This window comes from Tachyglossus aculeatus, chromosome X1, assembly GCF_015852505.1.
Source record: "Tachyglossus aculeatus isolate mTacAcu1 chromosome X1, mTacAcu1.pri, whole genome shotgun sequence".
Taxonomy (NCBI): domain Eukaryota; kingdom Metazoa; phylum Chordata; class Mammalia; order Monotremata; family Tachyglossidae; genus Tachyglossus; species Tachyglossus aculeatus.
Window position 1 is genome coordinate 133,567,595 of NC_052101.1, and position 21,090 is coordinate 133,588,684.

General features: G+C 46.4%; 1 protein-coding gene across 1 annotated transcript in view; it reads right to left on the minus strand.

Moving 5' to 3' along the window:
• CMTM4 (CKLF like MARVEL transmembrane domain containing 4) overlaps positions 1 to 21,090 on the minus strand; it is a 76,712-nt gene that overhangs the window by 24,293 nt on the left and 31,329 nt on the right. The window lies entirely within an intron of this gene.

Below are 21,090 nucleotides of genomic sequence, written 5' to 3' on the forward strand. Positions count from 1 at the left end.
AGCTCACCTCCTCCAGGAGGCCTTCCCAGACTGAGCCCCTTCCTTCCTCTCCCCCTCGTCCCCCTCTCCATCCCCCCATCTTACCTCCTTCCCTTCCCCACAGCACCTGTATATATGTATATATGGTTGTACATATTTATTACTCTATTTATTTATTTATTTATTTATTTTACTTGTACATTTCTATCCTATTTATTTTATTTTGTTGGTATGTTTGGTTTTGTTCTCTGTCTCCCCCTTTTAGACTGTGAGCCCACTGTTGGGTAGGGACTGTCTCTATGTGTTGCCAATCTGTACTTCCCAAGCGCTTAGTACAGTGCTCTGCACATAGTAAGCGCCCAATAAATACGATTGATTGATTGATTGATTGCTGTGAACAAAGTAGGTGCTCAATACATACCACTGACTGATTCGATTGACTGCCTGGCTAGCTGACTGGTGGTTCTGGGGTTTCCTCTCTTTTTCCCAGCCCCCTCCTCGTTGCCCAAATTTTCCCCTGGAATTGGCCAGGCCCCAGCTGATTTCACCAGGTGAGTGACTGCCATCCCATAGGAGAGAAGTTTCCCACCAAAGGAAGGGGACAATTCCAGATCTGGAGCTTTTGAAAAAGGCTTGGTTCTGTGTCTCCAGTACATGTGAGGCCTAGCCCAGCTTGGAGCATCAGCTACCTCTGGACAATGTGACACTGGTAGCTTCCATGCTCAAACTGAGATGGATGAACTGTGAGCCCCTTCTGGGCGGGGATCGCGTCGACCAACTCTGTCGTATTGTACTTTCCCAAGTCCTTAGTACAGTGCTCTGCACACAGTCAGCCTGCATAAACACCACTGATGAATTTGTTTTGTTGTCTGTCTCCCCCTTCTAGACTGTAAGCCCGCTGTTGGGTAGGGACCGTCTCTGTATGTTGCCAACTTGTACTTCCCAAGTGCTTAGTACAGTGCTCTGCACACAGTAAACGCTCAATAAATACGATTGAATGAATGAATGAATTGAAACTAAAATAGAAAGTCACTGCACTGCATCAAAACTACTGAATAAATTACTTATGAATGAAGCAATTTCAATCTGGGTCTTACTGAATTCACTGACAGAGTCAGCTGGGTGGATTGAACAGGCAGCCTTAACTGAATTTTTGGCTTTGGCTTACACAAACCATTTTGCATAAGGACCTACAAACCACTTTGCAAACAATCTGAATAGGCTTCCCCACACTGTCTTGGAATTGAATATCCCTCCTCATCTCCATTTCACTGATCGGGTCTACTGAGGCAGAAAGGTTCAATGACTGGTCCAGTCCTAGGTGTCAGTTTTCAAGTCACCAAAGAGGTTCAGAGTCCTCGTCTACAAACACCTGCCCCTCCTAGCCCCATAAGTCCTGTGAAAGCACGCTGCAAAATTTGGCTCTCATTACAATAGAAGGCAAAGTCTGTTCATTTCATTTGTGGGTACACATGACCTGAAAGCACTTTTCAAATCATTTGATGATCTAATCATCATACCCCCCTGGCTTCTAGACTGTGAGCCTGTTGTTGGGTAGGGACCGTCTCTATATGTTGGAGATTTGTACTTCCCAAGCGCTTAGTACAGGGCTCTGCAGACAGTAAGTGCTCAATAAATATGATTGATTGAATGAATGAATTTGTGCATTACTCTACCTGAATAATAATGTTGGCATTTGTTAAGTGCTTACTATGTGCCAAGCACTGTTCTAAGCACTGGGGGGAATACAAGGTAATCAAGGTTGTCCCACGTGGGCTCACAGTCTTAATCCCCATTTTACAGATGAGGGAACTGAGGCACGGAAAAGTGAAGTGGCTTGCTGATGATTCACTGATGTACAAAATAATAGCCACTGTTCAAAATGCTTTTCTATCTTCCTGTAGTTCTCCAAACTAATTAGCAGCAACTGTTAAGAACTTATGCTTTTTCCACTTAGAAACAAGTCATGAATATTTCAGGATGAAATCAAAGTCTCTTGTGGAAAACTCACATTGCACAAGCTAGTTCCTGTCCTTTATTCTGTCTGGGAGGAATCCCTCATCTCCCAGCAATCTGCCAATTGAACAAGTCACCAATCAATCAATGTGATTTATTGAGCACTTACTGTGTATAGAGCATGGTACTTAGCGCTTGGGAGAGGATAACACAATAGAGTTGGTAGACACAATACCTGCCCACCCCCAAAAGCAAGGACTCTATCGGGTCCCACTCAAGTCTGGGACTCAGACCCAGGAAACAAGGCCTCCATATCCCCACAGCTCAGCAGTATCTGGAGGGACAAAAAATGATGCTAGGTGCACTTGTTAGAAGCTACTGCCTCACAAAGGTTCTGACAAGGCAAAATTTAAACACCTAACAAAAGTCTTGGCCTTTTGGTTTTATATATAATCAAGCAGCACAGCTTAGTGGAAAGAGCATGGTCCTGGGAGTCAAAGGACGTGGGTTCTAATCCCAGCTCCACCACTTGCCAGCTGTCTGACTTGGGGCAAGTCACTTAACGTCTCTGTGCCTCAGTTACCTCACCTGTAAAATGGGGATTAAGACTGTGAGCCCCAGGTGGGACAACCTGATTACCTTGTATCTACCCCAGTGCTTAGAACTGTGCTTGGCACATAGTAAAAGCTTAACAAAGACCATTATTATTATTATTATTATTATTATATATGTATATAAAGTGTCCTATAGTGATTATCTAATCAACATATAGTATGTATATTACTATATTATCTAAAACAGGATACATCATACATTCATTCATTTATTCAATCATATTTATTCAGTGCTTACTGTGTGCACAGCACATAATTATATATTATGGTATCTGTTAAGCACTTCCTATGTGTCAAGCACTGGGGTAGATACAAGATAATCAGGTCCCACCTGGGACTCACAGTCTAAGTAGGAGGGAGAACTGGTATTGAATTCCCATTTTGTACATGAGGGAACTGAGGTACAGAGAAGTGAAGTGACTTGCCCAAGGTCACACAGCAGACAAGTGGCGGAGCTGGGATTAAAACCCAGGTCCTTCTGACTCCCAGGCCTGTGCTCTTTCCGCTAGGCCACATTACTTCTGCATTTATAGTTGTCCTCATTTGACGAAGACACCAATGATGATGGAATTTACCTGGGTATGTTTGTGCGGCTGGAAAGGCCAATGTGGGACCCCCAGTGCCAAACAGGTCAGGCCAACCAAAAAAAAAGCTGTCCTTTCTTGTGTTCTCCTGGTGCTGTTTACTTTTTTTACTCCTTGTCTCTCACTCCTCATGAAGCTTTTGCTCAGAAAAAGCCACACACTTCTTGAGAACAATATAATAATAATAATGGCATTTATTAAGCGCTTACTATGTGCAAAGCACTGTTCTAAGCACTGGAGAGGTTACAAGGTGATCAGGTTGTCCCACGGGGGGCTCACAGTCTTAATCCCCATTTTACAGATGAGATAACTGAGGCACAGAGAAGTTAAGTGACTTGCCTAAAGTCACACAGCTGACAATTGGTGGAGCCGTGATTTGAACCCCTGACCTCTGACTCCAAAGCCCATGCTCTTTTCACTGAGCCACGCTGCTTCTATGCCATGCTGGTGTGTCTCCCCTGAGAGACTGGCAGTGGAAAGAGCCTGGGCTTTGGAGTCAGAGGTTGTGGGTTCAAATCCCGGCTCCGCCACTTGTCAGCTGTGTGACGTTGGTCAAGTCACTTCACTTCTCTGGGCCTCAGTTCCCTCAACTGTAAAATGGGGACGAAGACTGTGAGCCCCTCGTGGGACAACCTGATTACCTTGTATCTACCCCAGCGCTTAGAACAGTGCTTTGCACATAGTAAGCGCGTAACAAGTACCAACATCATTATTATTATTATTACTCTCCCAAGTGCTTAGAACAATGCTCTGTGCACAGCTGGAGCTCAATAAATGCTATCGATCAATTGATTCAACTCCAAGAGTTGGATCCAATGATGTGTGAAGCTCCTGGCCATTTTGTGGCTCAGTCAGCACTAACCAAGAACCACAGGCAGTGCCTTTCTTGACATATCATCCAGGCACCACGGCTTCCTCCCTAGACTAATACAAAGGTGATAACACTGAATCCATCCCTTAAAAATATCATTTGGTGGAAAACACCCCAATTATTACTGTCATGCGTATGCCGAAAGGCTCAGAGCTCATGTACTGTATTCCACCTGAACAGCCCCCAGACTATAAGCTCGTTGTAGGCAGGGAATGTGTCTGTTTATTGTTGTACCGTACTCTCCCAAGCACTTAGTACAGTGTTCTGCACACAGTAAGCACTCAAATACGATTTATTGAATGAACCTGCAGTGCCTCACAATGCCAAACAACTATGGTTGTTTCTAGCTGGGACTGGTACGAGAGGGAGGTTTTCTGGAAGTGGCCAAGCCCAGCTGATGGAAAGAGGTCTAGGACTGCCCCCTTAGTGGGAGGGCCCAGATTTCACTGGGGTAGCCATTTTCCAGGCCACCAAGGTGTCCTAAAGGTTGACAAATTCAATCTCATCATTCCTGAGCTTAATAAGAAGAGCCCAAGAAGGATTTTTATGGTATCTATTAAGTGCTTACTTTGTGCTAGGCACTGTAATAATAATAATAATAATAACAATGGCATTTGTTATAATAATAATAATGGCATTTATTAAGCACTTACTATGTGCAAAGCACTGTTCTAAGCGCTGGGGGGGCTACAAGGTGATCAGGTTGTCCCACAGGGGGCTTACAGTCTTCATCCCCATTTTACAGATGAGGTAACTGAGGCACAGAGAAGTTAAGTGACTTGCCTAAAGTCACACAGCTGACAATTGGTGGAGCTGGGATTTGAACCCATGACCTCTGACTCCAAAGCCCGTGCTCTTTCCACTGAGCCATGCTGCTTCTCCTGTTAAGTGCTTACTATGTGTAAAGCACTGTTCTAAGCACTGTGGGGGATACAAGGTGATCACGTTGTCCCACATGGGGCTCACAGTCTTTATCTCCATTTTACAGATGAGGTAACTGAGGCTCAGAGAAGTTAAGTGACTTGCCCAAGGTCACACAGCAGACATGTGGGGGATTTAGGATTAGAACCTATAACCTCTGACTCCCAAGCCCGGGCTCCTTCCACTGAGCCATGCTGCTTCTCTACAGTGCTTCTGTATTAAGCACTGGGGTAGATATAAGTTAATCAGGTTGGGCACAGTCCATGTCCCACATGGGGCTCAACAGTATTAATCCCCATTTTACAGATGAGGTAACTGAGGCACAGAGCAGTGAAGTGACTTGCCCAAGGTCACCAGCACGCATGCGATGGAGCTGGGATTAGAGCCCAGGTGCTTCTGACTCCCAGGGCTGTGCTCTACCCACTAGACCACATTGCTTCTCAGCGTGGCCACATAGTCACTACTTTTCTTCCTTGCTTCCTTAGCTCAATGTTTTCTTTCTGTGTTTTTTCCATGCTAAGAGTCAGTCTGGCTAAAGAGCTATAAATCTGAGTGCAGGGCCCAGAGAATTGGAATAGAAAATGATTTTATATTATCACAGTCTGGTCAAGGAAGGGAGTTAGAATGAAAATGGAGCCCAAGAAAGGGGACGGATGAACAGAGGGGCTGAGGAAGAAATGGAGGAAAAGGAGGCATGAATCAAGGGAGGTGGGGGAAAACAATCAATCAATCATGTTTATTGAGCACTTACTGTGTGCAGAGCACTGTACTAAGTGCTTGGGAGAGCACGGTATAACAATATAACAGAAACATCCCCTGCCCACAACAAGCTTACAGTCTAGAGGGGAAGACAGACAATGCTATGAATAAATGCATTTAGAGATATGTACATAAGTGCTGTGGGGCTGGGAAGGGGGATGAATAAAGGAAGCAAGTCAGGGTGATGCAGAAGGGAGTGGGAGAAGAGGAAAGGAGAGCTTGGTCAGGGAAGGCTTTTTGGAGGAAAATTGTCTATGGGATAATTGTCAGATTTGAGGAGGGAGGGCATTCCAGGCCAGAGGCAGGACATGGGTGAGAGGTCGGCGACGAGATAGAGGAGATTGAGGTACAATGAGTAGGTTGGCAGTAGAGAAGTGAACTATATAGGCTGGGTTGTAGTAGGAAAGTAGTGCGGTGAGGTAGGTGGAGGAAAAATAATTGATTGGATGCAGGACAGAGAGGAAAGGACGGAAGGATAGATGGGGAGGGAGAAATGGAGGGAGGCGTGGAAGGAAGAAGGAATGGAGGAGTGGAGGGAGAGAAGGAATGATGGGGGAGGGAGGAACGGAAGGAGATGGAGGGAAGGATGGACTGACAGGAGAAACGAAAGGAGGAGGGGTGGTGGGAGGAATAGAATATGGCAGGGAAGGCGGAGGGAAAGATGGAGGGAGAAACGAAAGAAGATGGGGTGGAAGGAGAGAGGGCAGGCTGAGTTAGAATCAACAGAGATTCAACTAATGGCAATTCAATACCTGGTCTCCCTCCTGTTCATACTGGCAGCACCTTGTGGGACAGGGACTGTGGCCAATCTGACTATCTTTTATCTACCCCAATGCTTAGGACAGTGTTCTGCACACAGTAAGCACTCAATACGATTGAGTGAATTCTTAGAACAGTGCCTGGAACACAGTAAGTGCTTAAAAATGCCACTTTTATTATTAATACTAATACTAATAATAATGACGGCATTTGTTAAGCGCTTCCTATGTGCGAAGCTTACTAATAATAACAATGATAAAAGCAGTAATAGTGCTGAGGCCAAAGAGATTTTGCTCTCTGCATGGAAGAAGACCAAGACCACCCCCAGAACAAGCACAAGGATGGGCATTGAGTGGGGAGGTGTGAAGGTCATCCTTGACACTGCCCGTGCCAGTGGGCTCCAAGGCCAAGCAATGCATTCTCAGCGGGCCTGGTCCCCCTTGCCCTAAGGGAGCCCTGCACTTACACAGTAAGCACTCAATAAATACGATTAAATGAATGAATGAATCTGGGCCCGAGAAATGTCTGGGTAGACATGAAGCAGAGTCCACTGCTTCCCTGGCACACATATTTCTATTGGAGTATCCCAGTGGTGGCCCATCCATACTCCTTTCCATTAGCATTAAAAGCCAATCAGCTCACCCCCTCTTATCTAATCTCACTTCTCTCCTACTATAACCCAGCCCACACCCTTAGCTCCTCCAACAACAACCTACTCACTGTGCCTTAATCTCATCTGTTTTGCTGCCAACCTCTCACCCACATCCTGTCTCTGGCCTGGAACTCTGTCCCCCTTCATACTGAACACTCCATCCACTCTCCCCACCTTCAAAGCCCTCCTAAAATCACATCAGAGAAGCAGCATGGCTCAGTGGAAAGGGCCCGGGCTTGGGAGTCAGAGGTCATGGGTTCTAATCCCAGCTCTGCCACTTGTCTGCTGTGTGACTTTGGGCAAGTCACTTAACTTCTCTGGGCCTCAGTTCCCTCATCTGTAAAATGGGGATTAAGATTGTGAGCCTCACATGGGACAACCTAATCACCTTGTATCCTCCCCAGCACTTAGAACAGTGCTTCACACATAGTAAGCGCTTAATAAATGCCATCATTATTATTATTTTCTCCTCCAAGAGGCCTTTGCTGACCAAACCCTCATTTCCCCTATCTGCCCTCCCCTCCCCATCACCAGTACACTTGACTGTGTACCCCTAAAGCACTTTCCCCAGCCTCACAGCACTTATGTACATATCTGTATACTCTACCATTTCCCCTATCTGCCATTTATTTAAATGCCTGTCTCTCCCTGTAGACTGTAAGCTCCTTGTGGGCAGGGATCACATCCACCAACTCTATTAAATTGTACTTTCCCAAGCAGTTAGCACAATGCTCTGCACACAGTAAGCACTCAATAAATCCAGTTGATTGACACTCCCTGCTCAGGAGCTGCTGAATACCAGCTCACCATCTGCTGTCACTACCAGCTGACCACCAGCTCATGACTTACTGATGACCCACTGATAACCTGCTCACCTCCTGGTAAATAGAGAAACAGTGTGGCTCAGTGGAAAGAGCACAGGCTTTGGAGTCAGAGGTCATGGATTCAAATCCTGGCTCTGCCAATTGCCAGCTGTGTGACTTTGGGAAAGTCACTTAACTTCTCTGTGCCTCAGTTACCTCATCTGTAAAATGGGGATTAAGACTGTGAGTCCCCCATGGGACAATCTGATCACCTTGTAACCTCTCCAGCCCTTAGAACAGTGCTTTGCACATAGTAAGTCCTTAATAAATGCTATCATTATTATTATTATCTCTGTGTCTCAGTTACCTCCTCTGTAAAATGGGGATTAAGACTGTAAGCCCCACGTGGGACAACCGCATTTCCTTGTATCTACCCCAGGCAATGAGGCTGTCCCATATGGGGCTCATAGTCTTAATCACCAGTGCTTAGAACAGTGCTTGGCATATAGTAAGCACTTAAATATGATAATTATTATTATTATTAAATACCGCCTGATGACCTGCGGATAACCAGCTCAAGACCTGCTGATGACCTGTTCCTGACCTGTTCAAAGCCTGCTCAAGGCCCGTTCAAGGCCTATTCGTGAGTTTCCTGCTGCCTTCGGCTCTGTGGACCACATTTCTAACCTTGGCTTCACCGACATTGTCCTCTCCTGGTTCTCCTTGTATCTCTCTGAGTGATCCTTCTCAGTCTTCCACAGGCTCCTCCTCTGCCTCCCACCCTCTGACAGTGGAGGTCCGTCAAGGCTCAGTTCTAGGTCCCCTTCTTATTCTCTATCTACACCCACTCCCCTGGAGAACTCATTCGCTCCCATGACTTCAACTATCATCTCTATGCGGATGATTCCCAAATCTACATCTCCAGCCCTGATCTCCCTCCTCCACAGTCTGACATTTCCTCCCGCCTTCAGGACATCTTAACTTGGATGTCCTGTGGACATCTCAAATGTACCATGTCTAAAAGAGAACTCCTCATCTTTCAACCCAAATCTTGTCCTCCTCCAACTTTGCTATCACCACAGACAATATCATCATCCTCCCTTCTCACAAGCCTGTAACCTTGGCATTATCCTTAACTCATCTCTCTCATTCAATCCATACAATCCTTCTAGACTGTGAGCCCACTGTTGGGTAGGGACTGTCTCTGTATGTTGCCGACTTGTAATTCCCAAGCGCTTAGTACAGTGCTCTGCACACAGTAAGCGCTCAATAAATACGATTGATTGATTGATGTTAACAAATTCTGTCAGTTCTACTATCACATCCTCTCTACAATCCACTCTTTCCTCTCCATCCAAACAGCTCCTATACAGATCCAAGCACTTAAATATCCCACCTTGACTACTGCATCAGCCTCCTAGCTGACCTCCCTGCATCCTATCTCTATCCTCGCCAGTCCGTAATTCATTCTGATGCCTGGATCATTTTTCTGAAAAACTTTTCAGTTCATATCTTCCCATTCTCAATAATCTCCAATGGTTTCCCACCGGCCGCTGCATCAAGCAGAAACTTCTTCCCATTTGCTTTAATGCTCTCAATCAGCTCCCTCACTCCTCCCTGAATTTGCTGATCTCTTACTACAACCCAACCTGTGCACTCTGTCCCTCTAACACCCACCTATTCACTGTACTTTGATCTTGTCCATCTCGTCGCTGACCCCTTGCCCATGTTCTCCCTCTGGCCTGCAACTCCCTCCCCCTTTATAGTTGACAATCCACTGCTCTCTCCATCTTCAAGACCCTACTAAAATCATATCTCCTCCAAGAGGTCTTCCCTGACTAAGCCCTCATTTCCCCTTCCCTCCCTCTCTGTGTTGTCCTGCACTTGGACTTGTATCCTTTAAGCACTTGATATTCACCAAGCCTCAGACCCACAGCACTTAGTTGCATATCCATAATTTATTTTAATGTCTGTCTCCCCCTCTAGGCTGTACATTCCTTATGGTCAGGGAAAAGTGTCTACCAACTCTATTGTACTGTACTCTCCCAAGGACTTAGTACAGTGTTCTGCATATAGTAAGGGCTCAATAAGTACTACTGATTGAGTCACTCTATCCCAATCACCAAATAAGTGAAGCCAGGGACACAAATTACTTGCATTTTTTTTATGGTATTGTTAAGGACTTACTATGTGTCAAGCACCGTTCTAAGCACTGGGGTAGATACAAGATAATTAAGTTGGTCACCGACCCTGTCCCACAAAGGGCTCACAATCTACGTCAGAGGGAGGAGGACTTAATCCCCATTTTACAGATGAGGTAAGTGAGGCACAGAGAAGTTAAGTGACTTGCCAAAGGCCACACAGCAGATAAATGGTGGAGCCAGGACTGGAACCCAGGTCCTCTAACTTCCAGGCCTGTGCTCTTTCCACTAGGCCACACTGCTTCCCTATTATTATTATAGTGACCTCTTGGTGACATTTCCATCTCTGACCAATTAATCAATCATATTTATTGAGCCATTCTGGTATGTGTATCCGTAGAGTTTTCCTTAAAAGTTAAGGAACACAGCAAAAAGATGGGCCTACATTTGAATGTCAAGAAAACAAAGATCATGACAACTGGAAGTTTTAACACATTTGCTGCGAATGGAGAGAAGATTGAAATAGTTGACGATTTCTCTCTCCTGGATCGATAATCAATAATAAGGGAACTAGCAGTCAAGAAATACACCGAAGATTAATGTTAGGAAGACTTGCTATGAAGAGCCTGGAAATAGTCATGAAACGTGCTGATGTAACAATTGCCACAAAAATACAAATTGTCAATTATATGGTGCTTCCAGTGACAATATATGGATTTGGAAGCTAGACGGTGAAAAAACAGGATAGAAAGAACATTGATTCTTTTGAAATGTGGTGTTGGAGAAGGCTTTTGCAAATACCACAGACTGCCCAAAAAACGAACAAATGGATTTTGGATCAAATTAAGCCACAGAGGTCTTTGGAAGGCCAAATGACTCGACTTAGATTCGCATATTTTGGACACATTATCAGGAGGACTGATTCTCTGGAGAAGACACTAATGCGAGTAAAATTCCAGGGAAAACATGGAACAGGCAGACCAGCAGTTAAATGGATAGAGACCATGATAACGATAATGGCGATTATGGAAGAACCATTAGCAAGCTTATGAATTATGGCAGAAGACAAGACATTCTGGAAAAAATATATCCACAGAGTCGCTATGAATTGGAAACGACACAATGGCACTTGATAATAATAATAATTTATTGAGTGCTTACTGTGTGCAAAGCACTGTACTAAGCACTTGGGAGAGTACAATAGAACAGAGTTGGTAGACACATTCCCTACCCACAAGGAGCTTACAGTCTAAAAGGGGAGACAAAGTTTAATATAAATAAAGTGCTGTGGGGATGAAGGTGGGGTGAATAAAGTGTTCAAATCCAAGAGTAAATCCTGTCTCTCCCCACTCCAGTCCACACCTCTCTCTGCTGCCTGGATCACTTTTCTACAAAAACAGCCAGGACATGTCACCCTGCTCCTCAAAAAACTCCAGCGGTTGCCCATCCACCTTCGCATCAAACAATAACTCCTCACCATTGCCTTTAAAGCATTCCACCACCTGGCACCCCTCTGAAAGCTCACTTCCTCCAGGAGGCCTTCCCAGACTGAGCCCCCCTTTTCCTCTGCTCCTCCTCCCCTTCTGCTCTACCCTCCTCCCCACCCCACAGCATTTGTGTATATATGTACATATTTATTATTCTATTCATTTTATTAGATATATATATATATATCTATAATTCTATTTACTTATATTGATGCTATTGATGCCTGTCTACTTGTTTTGTTTTGTTGTCTGTCTCTCCCCTTCTAGACTGTGAGCCCGCTGTTAGGTAGGGATTGTCTCTGTTACCGAATTGTACTTTCCAAGCGCTTAGTACAGTGCTCTGCACACAATAAGTGCTCAATAAATACAACTGAATGAATACCTCACCTCACTTCTCTCCTTCCACAACCCGGCCTGAACACTTTGCTACTCCAGTGCTAACCTTCTCACTGTGCCTTGATCTCTCCTTCTCACCGCAGACCTCTGGCCCATGTCCTGCCTCTGGCCTGGAACGCCCTCCCTCCTCACATCCAACAGACAATTACTCTCCACTCCTTCAAAGCCTTATTGAAGGCACATTTCCTCCAAGACGTCTTCCCAGACTAAGCCCCACTTTTTCTCATCTCCCACCCGCTTCTGAATCACCCTAACTTGCTCCCTTTGCTCGTTCCCCCTTCCCAGCCCCACAGCACTTATGTACAGATCTGTAGTTTTATTTATTTGTATTGATGTTTGTCTCCCTCCCTCTAGACTGTACGGTCGTTGTGGGCAGGGAATGTAACTGTTTATTGTTGTATTGTACTCTCCCAAGCACTTAGTAAAGTGCTTTGCACACAGTAAGTGCTCAATAAATATGATTGAATAAATGAGAAGCAGTGTGGCTCAGTGGAAAAGAGAATGGGCTTTGGAGTCAGAGGTCATGGGTTCAAATCCTGGCTCCACCAATTATCAGCTGTGTGACTTTGGGCAAGTCACTTAACTTCTCTGTGCCTCAGTTACCTCATCTATAAAATGGGGATGAAGACTGTGAGCCCTCCATGGGACAACCTGATCACCTTGTAAGTTCCCCAGTGCTTAGAACAATGCTTTGCACATAGTAAGTGCTTAATAAATGCCATCACTATTATTATTATTAAAGGGTGATGCAGAAGAGAGGGAGTAGAAAAAATGAGGGCTTAGCTGGGTAAGGCCTCTTGGAGGAGAGATGATATGACAAAAAGCAGCATGTCCTAGAGAATAGTGCACGGGCTGGGGATTCAGAAGGACCTGAGTCCTAATCCCAGCTCTGCCACTTGGCTGCTGTGTGACCTTGGGCAAGTCATCTAATTCTCTGTGCTTCAGTTACCTTATCTGTAAAATGGGGATTAAGACTAGGAGCCCCATGTGGGACATGGAATGTGTCTAATCTGATTGGCCTGTACCTATGCCAGTGCTTAATACAGTGTCTGGCAGGTGGTGAATGCTTAACAAATACCATAAAATGGAGATGTGATTTTAATAAGGCTTTGAAGGTGGGGAGAGTGACGGTTTGTTGGATATGAATGTTATAGGATAGTGAGCCATGGAAGATGGTAGTGCTATCTACAGTGATAGGAAAGTCAGGGAGAGGACAGGGTTTGGATGAGAAGATGAGGAGTTCTGTTTTGGACATGTTGAGTTTGAGGTGTTGGCGGGACATCCAAGTAGAGATGTCCTGAGGCAGGAGGAAATAAGAGACAGCAGAGGAGGAGAAAGATCAGGTCTGGAGAGGAAGATTTGGGAATCACCTGCATAGAAATGACAGCTGAAGCAATGGGAGCCAATGAGTTCTCTCAGGGAGTAGGTGTAGATAGAGAATAGGAGGGGACCTAGAACTGAGTCTTCAGGGACTCCCACAGTTAGTGGGTGGGAGGCAGAGGAGGAGCCCGTGAAAGAGACTGAAAATGAGCGGCCAGAGAGATAGAAGGAGAAACAATAGAGAACGTTGTCAGTGAAGCGGAGATTGGATGAATGATTCCAGGAAAGAGGTGTGGTCCACAGTTGTCAAAGGCAGCAAGGAGGATTGGGATAGAGTAGAGGCCATTTGATTTAGCAAGAATAATAGTAATAATAATTATGGGACTTGATAAGCACTTACTATATGCCAAGCACTGTTCTAAGTTCTGGGGCAGATACAAGTTAAGCAGGTTGGACACAGTACCTGTCCCACATGGGGCTCACACTCTTAATACCCATTTTACAGCTGAGATAACTGAGGCACAGAGAAGTTAAGTGACTTGCCCAGGTCACACAGCAGACATGTGGCAGTGCTGGGATTAGAACCCATGACCTTCTGACTCCTAGGCCTGTGCTCTATCCACTAAGCCACACACCTTCTTTAAGAAAGAGCTCATCAGTGACCTTTGAGAGGGCAGTTTCCATAGCGTGAAGGGGGTGGAAGCCAAATTGGAGGGGGTCAAGGAGAGAACAGGAGGAGAGGAAGTGGAGCGACCAAAATGATTGTCTCTAAAATCAAGAGGCTGTCTAGTGCCCCAATGACTCCATTCACTTTTTTAAGGATAGCTGTGGTATATCACTATCGGGAGGAAAAGAAGGATAAAATCAGATTTACTGTTGGATATCAAGCAGCTTGAGCCCAGAAGTTATCCAATTAATAAATGGAAATTGTTTACCTGTTTCTCTTCAGAGGTACCACAGGGAGCCACTACAACATAACTGTAGTAAAGCCCAAAGTGGTCAGTATTTTTCCTAGGGCACCCTACCAAAATGCTTGGATTTGCAGATTTGGGCTGAATTTTGAATTTCAGAACAAATAACATCCAGGTACAATATCCAGGCAGGAAACAGTTGAAGCTGCTGCACTGTGCTGCTGGCAATGCCTTTTTCGTTTCACAAGGTTGGTCAGTTGGCCAATCTCAGCTCCGTGGATGAGGATCTCTCACCTTAACAAATACCAACATTATTACCTGGTACTTCGCATTCCTTGAGAAGCACACTAGTTTCCCATATAAAAGGAGAGTTAGAAAAGGCTCAGATGGTAGATAGAGTTGCTCCACTGGTTCCCTAGCAGAAAATTCACTTGCTGTTTTAATCACAAAGACCACCCCTGAGCTTCAGCACTGCCTGAAGAACTCAAAAACCAAGTTAGTGAAGTCTCCCAGGCTTTTTTTAACGGTTTTTGTTAAACTCTTACTTTGTGTCAAACACTGTTCTAAATGCTGCTACCAGACTTCTACCAAAGCAGGGACTAGGCACCCTCTTGCTCTTGAAAACATCAACCAGGGGATCCCTCCTCTGCAGAGAGGAGGGAAAGTCCCTTGGTTAGTGGTGAGAGAGTCAGTTTCCAGTCTAAATGGAGTCCCAAAAGGTTATATAGAATCACCCCTTTTCTCCCTCTCTCCAAACCTGGTTCCATTTTGAGGCTCTTGGGGATTTCCCCCAAGGTTATGTCCCTGCAAGGAGAAGCAGCATAACAAAGAGAACTGAGAGCCAAGAGACCTGAGTTCTCACCCCGGGTCCGCCATTTTCCTGTTGTGTGACCTTGGGCAAGTCACTTGACTTCTCTGTGCCTCAGTTTCCTCACCACCTGTAAAACGGGGATTCAGTGTCTGTTCTCCCTCCCGGTGTGAGTCCAGTGAGGGCCAGGTACTGTGTATGACCTGATGATTTCCACCACAGTGCTTAGTACGGTTCTTGGCACATATTAAAACACTTAAATTCTCCAGGTATGATGATTCCCTTTTCCTTCTTCCTCCTATCTTTAATTTATCTTAGCATGCCTCTCCCCCGCTAGATAGTAAAAGCCTTATGGGCAAGTATCCAAGCACTTATCCTTTCCTGTCTTGATTACTGTATCAGTCTCCTTGCTGGCTGCCCTGCCTCCTATCTCTCCCCACTCCAGTCCAAACTTCACTCTGCTGCCTGGATCACTTTTCTACAGAAACATTCAGTCCATGTTTCCTCACTTCTCAAGAACCTCCAGTGGTTGCCCATCCAATGCCACATCAACCTAAAACTCCTCACCAGTGACTTTAAAGCACTCAATCACCTTGCCCCCTCTTACCTCACCTGACTACTCTCCTACTACAACCCAGCCTGCACACTTCACTCCACTAACGCCAACCTACTCACTGTACCTCAATCTCATCTCTCTTGCCGTCAACCTCTCACCCAAGTCCTGACTCTGACCTGGAACGTCCCCTCTTTTCATATCTGACAATTACTCTCCCCGCCTTCAAAGCCTTATTGAAGGCACATCTCCTCCAACGGGCCTTGGAGAAGCAGCATGGCTCAGTGGAAAGAGCACAGATTTTGGAGTCAGAGGTCATGGGTTCAAATCCCAGCTCTGCCAATTGTCAGCTGTGTGACTTTGGGCAAGTCACTTAACTTCTCTGTGCCTCAGTTACCTCATCTGTAAAATGGGGATTAAGACTGTGAGCCCCCCGTGGAACAACCTGATCACCCTATATCCTCCCCAGCACTTAGAACAGTGCTTTGCACATAGAAAGCAGCATGGCTTAGTGGAAAGAGCCCGGGCTTTGGAGTCAGAGGTCCTGGGTTCAAATCCTGGCTCTGCCACTTGTCAGCTGTGTGACTTTGGGCAAGTCACTTCACTTCTGGGCCTCAGTTTACCTCATATGTAAAATGGGGATTAAGACTGTGAGCCCCCCGTGGGACAACCTGATCACCTTGTAACCTCCACAGCGCTTAGAACAGTGCTTTGCACATTGTAAGCACTTAATAAATGCCATCATCATTATTATTATTATTACTAGTGATCACTTAATAAATGCCATTATTAAAAAAGGCCCTCATTTCCTCTTCTCCCACTCCCTTTTACGTTGCCCTGGCTTGCTTCCTTTACTCATCACCCCCTCAGCCCCACAGCACTTATGTACGTATCCATAATTTATTTATATTAATGTCTGTCTCGCCCTCTAGACTGTAAGCTCATTGTCGGCAGGGAATGTGTCTGTTATATGGCTGTGTTGTACTGTCCCAAGCGCTTAGTACAGTGCTGTGAACATGGTAAGTGCTCAATAAATACAGTTGATTGGTTGGTTAAGAATCACATATGTTAACTCTGTTGTCCTCTCCTAAGTGCTCAGTGCTGCCCCTAAACTGCTCACCCAAACCTGATCCTTAGCACAGTTAAAAAGCAAAGTGATTACCCTACCCCTTCTCTCCTCCACCCCTGCCCCCACCTTCCAACATCCTAGTCTTTTGTATTCCCAAACCTCCCATGACAGGGTACAGCAGGAGGACACTTCCAGGGGGAATGGGAGGGCAGCCAAGTCTCCTCTGGGCTGGGCTCTGAGGGGGCAAAACAATCAGCTGAGTGAAAAGAAGCAGTGTGGCCTAGTGGATAGAGCACAGGCCTGGGAGTCAGAGGACCTGGGTTCTAATTCTGGCTCCGCTACTTGGCTGCTGTTTGACTTGGGCAAGTCTCTTAACTTCTCTGGGTCTCAGTTACCTCATCAGTAAAATGGAGATTAAGACTGTGAGCCCCATGTGGGATATGGACTAATTACCTTGTATCTAGCCCAGTGCTTAGTACAGTGCCTGGCACATAGTAAGTGCTTAAATACTATTAAAAAAAGAGCAAGGTCTCTGTGTTCTTGGATGCTTGGCTTTGTCTATGTGTGTGTCCACACATACATGTGTGCAGAGCACTGTATTAAGCATTTGGGAAAAGGTAACAGGGGTTATAGGCAAGGTCCTTGCCCTCAGGGAGCTTACAGTCAAATGGGGAAGACAGACACCAAACACATTACAGAAGGAAAAAGAGAATGGAATGATGGGTAGGTGAAAAAATGTACAGTGCGTACATTTCTGCCCCCGCCCCTGGTACAGCGTGTAAAGCAACAGGTTCACAAGTGCTGTGGGTGGCTGTGAGTGCGTCAGAGGAAGCAGAATGGCCTGTTGGAAAAAGCTCAGGCCTGGTACTCAGGAAACTTGGGTTCTAATCCCAGCTCCCTCCCTGGCCTGCTGTGTGACCTTGGGTAATCTCACTGGACCTCAGTTTCTGCCTCTGGAAAGTGCAGATATCTGTTCTGCTTCCCTCTTGGACTGTGGGCCCCATAAGGAACAGGGAGTAGGTTTAATCCGATCATGTGTATCTACAGCATGGTAAGTGTTTAATAAATGCCAGAGAGGGGGAGAGGGAGGGAGAGGGGAGGGGGAGGGAGAGGGGGGGAGGGGGGAGGGAGAGGGGAAGGGGGGAGGGAGAGGGGAAGGGGGAGGGAGAGGGAGAGGGAGAGGGGGAGGGGGAGGGGGAGGGAGAGGGAGAGAGGGGGAGGGAGAGGGAGAGAGAGAGAGAGAGAGAGAGAGAGAGAGAATGAGCGAGCCCCACGTGGGACAGCAATTGTGTCCAACAGATTAGCTTGAATAATAATAATTGTGGCAATTCTTAAGTGCTTATTATGTGCCAGGTACTGTTCTAAGCTCTAAGCACTGGGGTAGATGCATGCTAATCAGTTTGGACACAGTCCATGTCCTACATGAGGCTCACAGTCTTAATCCCCATTTTATAGATGAGGTAACAGACACAGAGAAGTTAAATAACTTGCCCAAGGTCACACAGCAAATGGCAAATCAGAACTAGAACCCAGGACCTTCTGACTCCCAGGCCCACACTTTCTATTCACTATACCACGCAGCACTTAGTACAGTGCCTGGCACATAGAAAGCGCTTAAAAAAATTCCATTAAAAAAAGACACTTTCTCGAGGGCCTCTGGATGCTTCTGTGATAGCTTAGGTAAAGGCAAGAACCCTGGTGCTCTGGTCTGCTTGGAGTCCAAGAAAGCTTGAGGCCTGCACATGCCGGAATTGTGGGATTGGGGCCCAGGCTGAGGCGGAAGCATGGCGTCTGAACCCTAAACCCAGCCAGCTCCCCACTTTGTTTTTGGCCAGACAGGGCCTGACCGGTGGGAAATGTGCCCTCCAGGCTCACATCACCTCCTGCCTTCAGGACATCTCTACTTGAATATCCTCCTGCCACCTAAAACTCAACATGTCCAGGACGGAGCTCCTTATCTTCCCTCCCAAATCCTGTCCTCTCCTGAACTTTCCTGTCACTGTGGACAGCACAACCATCCTTCCCGTCTCACAAGCCCGCAACCTTGGTGTCATCCTTGACTCCGCTCCCTCATTCACCCCACGTATCCAATCCATCACTAAATCCTGCCGGTCTCACCTCCACAACATTGCCAAGATCTGCCCTTTCCTCTCCATCCAAACTGCTACCACGTTAGTACAATCACTCATCCTGTCCCAACTGGATTACTGCATCAGCATCCTTTCTGACCTCCCAACCTCCTGCCTCTCCCCACTTCAGTCCATATTTCACTCTGCTGCCCAGATTATTTTTCTCCAGAAACGTTCTGGACATGTCACCTCCCTCCTCAAAAATATCCAGTGGTTGCCTATCAACCTCTGTATCATACAAAAACTCCTCACTATTGGCTTTAAAGCTCTCCATCACCTTGCCCTCTCTTACCTCACCTCCCTTCTCACCTTCTACATTCCAGCCCACACACTCTGCTCCTCTGGTGCTAACCCTCTCACTGGACCTCGACTTCACCTGCCCCACCGTCAACCTCCGGACCACGTAGTACCTCTAGCCTGGAACGCCCTCCCTCCTCAAATCCGCCAAACAATCACTCTTTCCCCCTTCAAAGCCCTATTGAAGGCTCACCTCCTCCAAGAGGCCTTCCCAGGCTAAGCCTCCCTTTTCCTCAGCTCCCTTGCCTTCCAAGTCACCTTGACTCTCTCCCTTTGCTCTTCCCCCCACCTTCCTGCCCCACAGCACTTATGTATACATGTATATGTCTATAATTCTATTTATTTATATTGATGCCTGTTTACTTGTTTTGATGTCTGTCTCCCCCCTTCTAGACCGTAAGCCCAGTGTGGGCAGGGATAGCCTCTATTGCTGAATTGTACTTTCCAAGTGCTTAGTATAGTGCTCTGCACACAGTAAGCACTTAATAAATATGATTGAATGAATGAACGAAAATGGTCAGGGAACAGCAGTCACCTGCCCCCTGCTTTCATGGATTCCCGTCTGCTGTGCAGCCGCGTGGCTTAGTGGGAAGAGCACAGACTTGGGAGTCAGAGGACGTGGGTTCTAATCCCGGTTTTGCCACTTGTCTGCTGTGTGACCTTGGGCAAGGCACTTAAGTTCTCTGTGCCTCAGTTACCTCATCTGTAAAATGAGGATTAATACTGTGAGCCCCATGTGGGACAACCTGATTACCTTGTATCTACCCAATGCTTAGAACAGTGTTTGGCACATAGTAAGCATTTAACAAATGCCATCATCATCATCATCACCCCCAACTTCCACCTCAGGGTCCTCTTCATCCTGGACCCACCAACGGAGAGCAAAGGAGGTTTAACACCAAGCAGGCTTGGGGCCACTCCTGCCTGAGCTGGACCAGCTTTAATCTTACACTCTACCCAATCTCCTGGATGGTAATAATAAATAATAATAATGATGATGGTATTTGTTAAGTGCTTACTATGTGCTGAACACTGTTCTAAGCACTGGGGGGCATGCAAGGTAATCAGATTGTCCCACGTGGGGCTCACAGTCTTCATCCTCATTTTACAGATGATGTTACTGAGGCACAGAGAAGTTAAATGGCTTGCACAAGGTCACACAGCAATCAATCAATCAATCATATTTATTGAGCGCTTACTATGTGCAGAGCACTGTACTAAGCACTTGGGAAGTACAAATTGGCAACATACAGAGACAGTCCCTACCCAACAGTGGGTTCACAGTCTAAAAGGGGGAGACAGAGAACAAAACCAAACATACTAACAAAATAAAATAATAGAATAGATATGTACAAGTAAAATAGAGTAATAAATATGTACAAACATATATACATATATACAGGTGCTGTGGGGAAGGGAAGGAGGTAAGATGGTGGGGATGGAGAGGGGGACGAGGGGGAGAGGAAGGAAGGGGCTCAGTCTGGGAAGGCCTCCTGGAGGAGGTGAGCTCTCAGTAGGTCCTTGAAGGGAGGAAGAGAGCTAGCTTGGCGGATGGGCAGAGGGAGGGCATTCCAGGCCCGGGGGATGATGTGGGCCGGGGGTCGATGGCGGGAGAGGCGAGAACGAGGTACAGTGAGGAGATTAGCAGTGGAGGAGCGGAGGGTGTGGGCTGGGCTGTAGAAGGAGAGAAGGGAGGTGAGGTAGGAGGGGGTGAGGTGATGGAGAGCCTTGAAGCCCAGGGTGAGGAGTTTCTGCCTGATGCGCAGATTGATTGGTAGCCACTGGAGATTTTTGAGGAGGGGAGTAATATGCCCAGAGTGTTTCTGGACAAAGATAATCTGGGCAGCAGCATGAAGTATGGATTGAAGTGGAGAGAGACACGAGGATGGGAGATCAGAGAGAAGGCTGATGCAGTAGTCCAGACGGGATAGGATGAGAGCTTGAATGAGCAGGGTAGCGGTACGGATGGAGAGGAAAGGGCAGATCTTGGCAATGTTGTGGAGCTGAGACCGGCAGGTTTTGGTGACGGCTTGGATGTGAGGGGTGAATGAGAGAGCGGAGTCGAGGATGACACCAAGGTT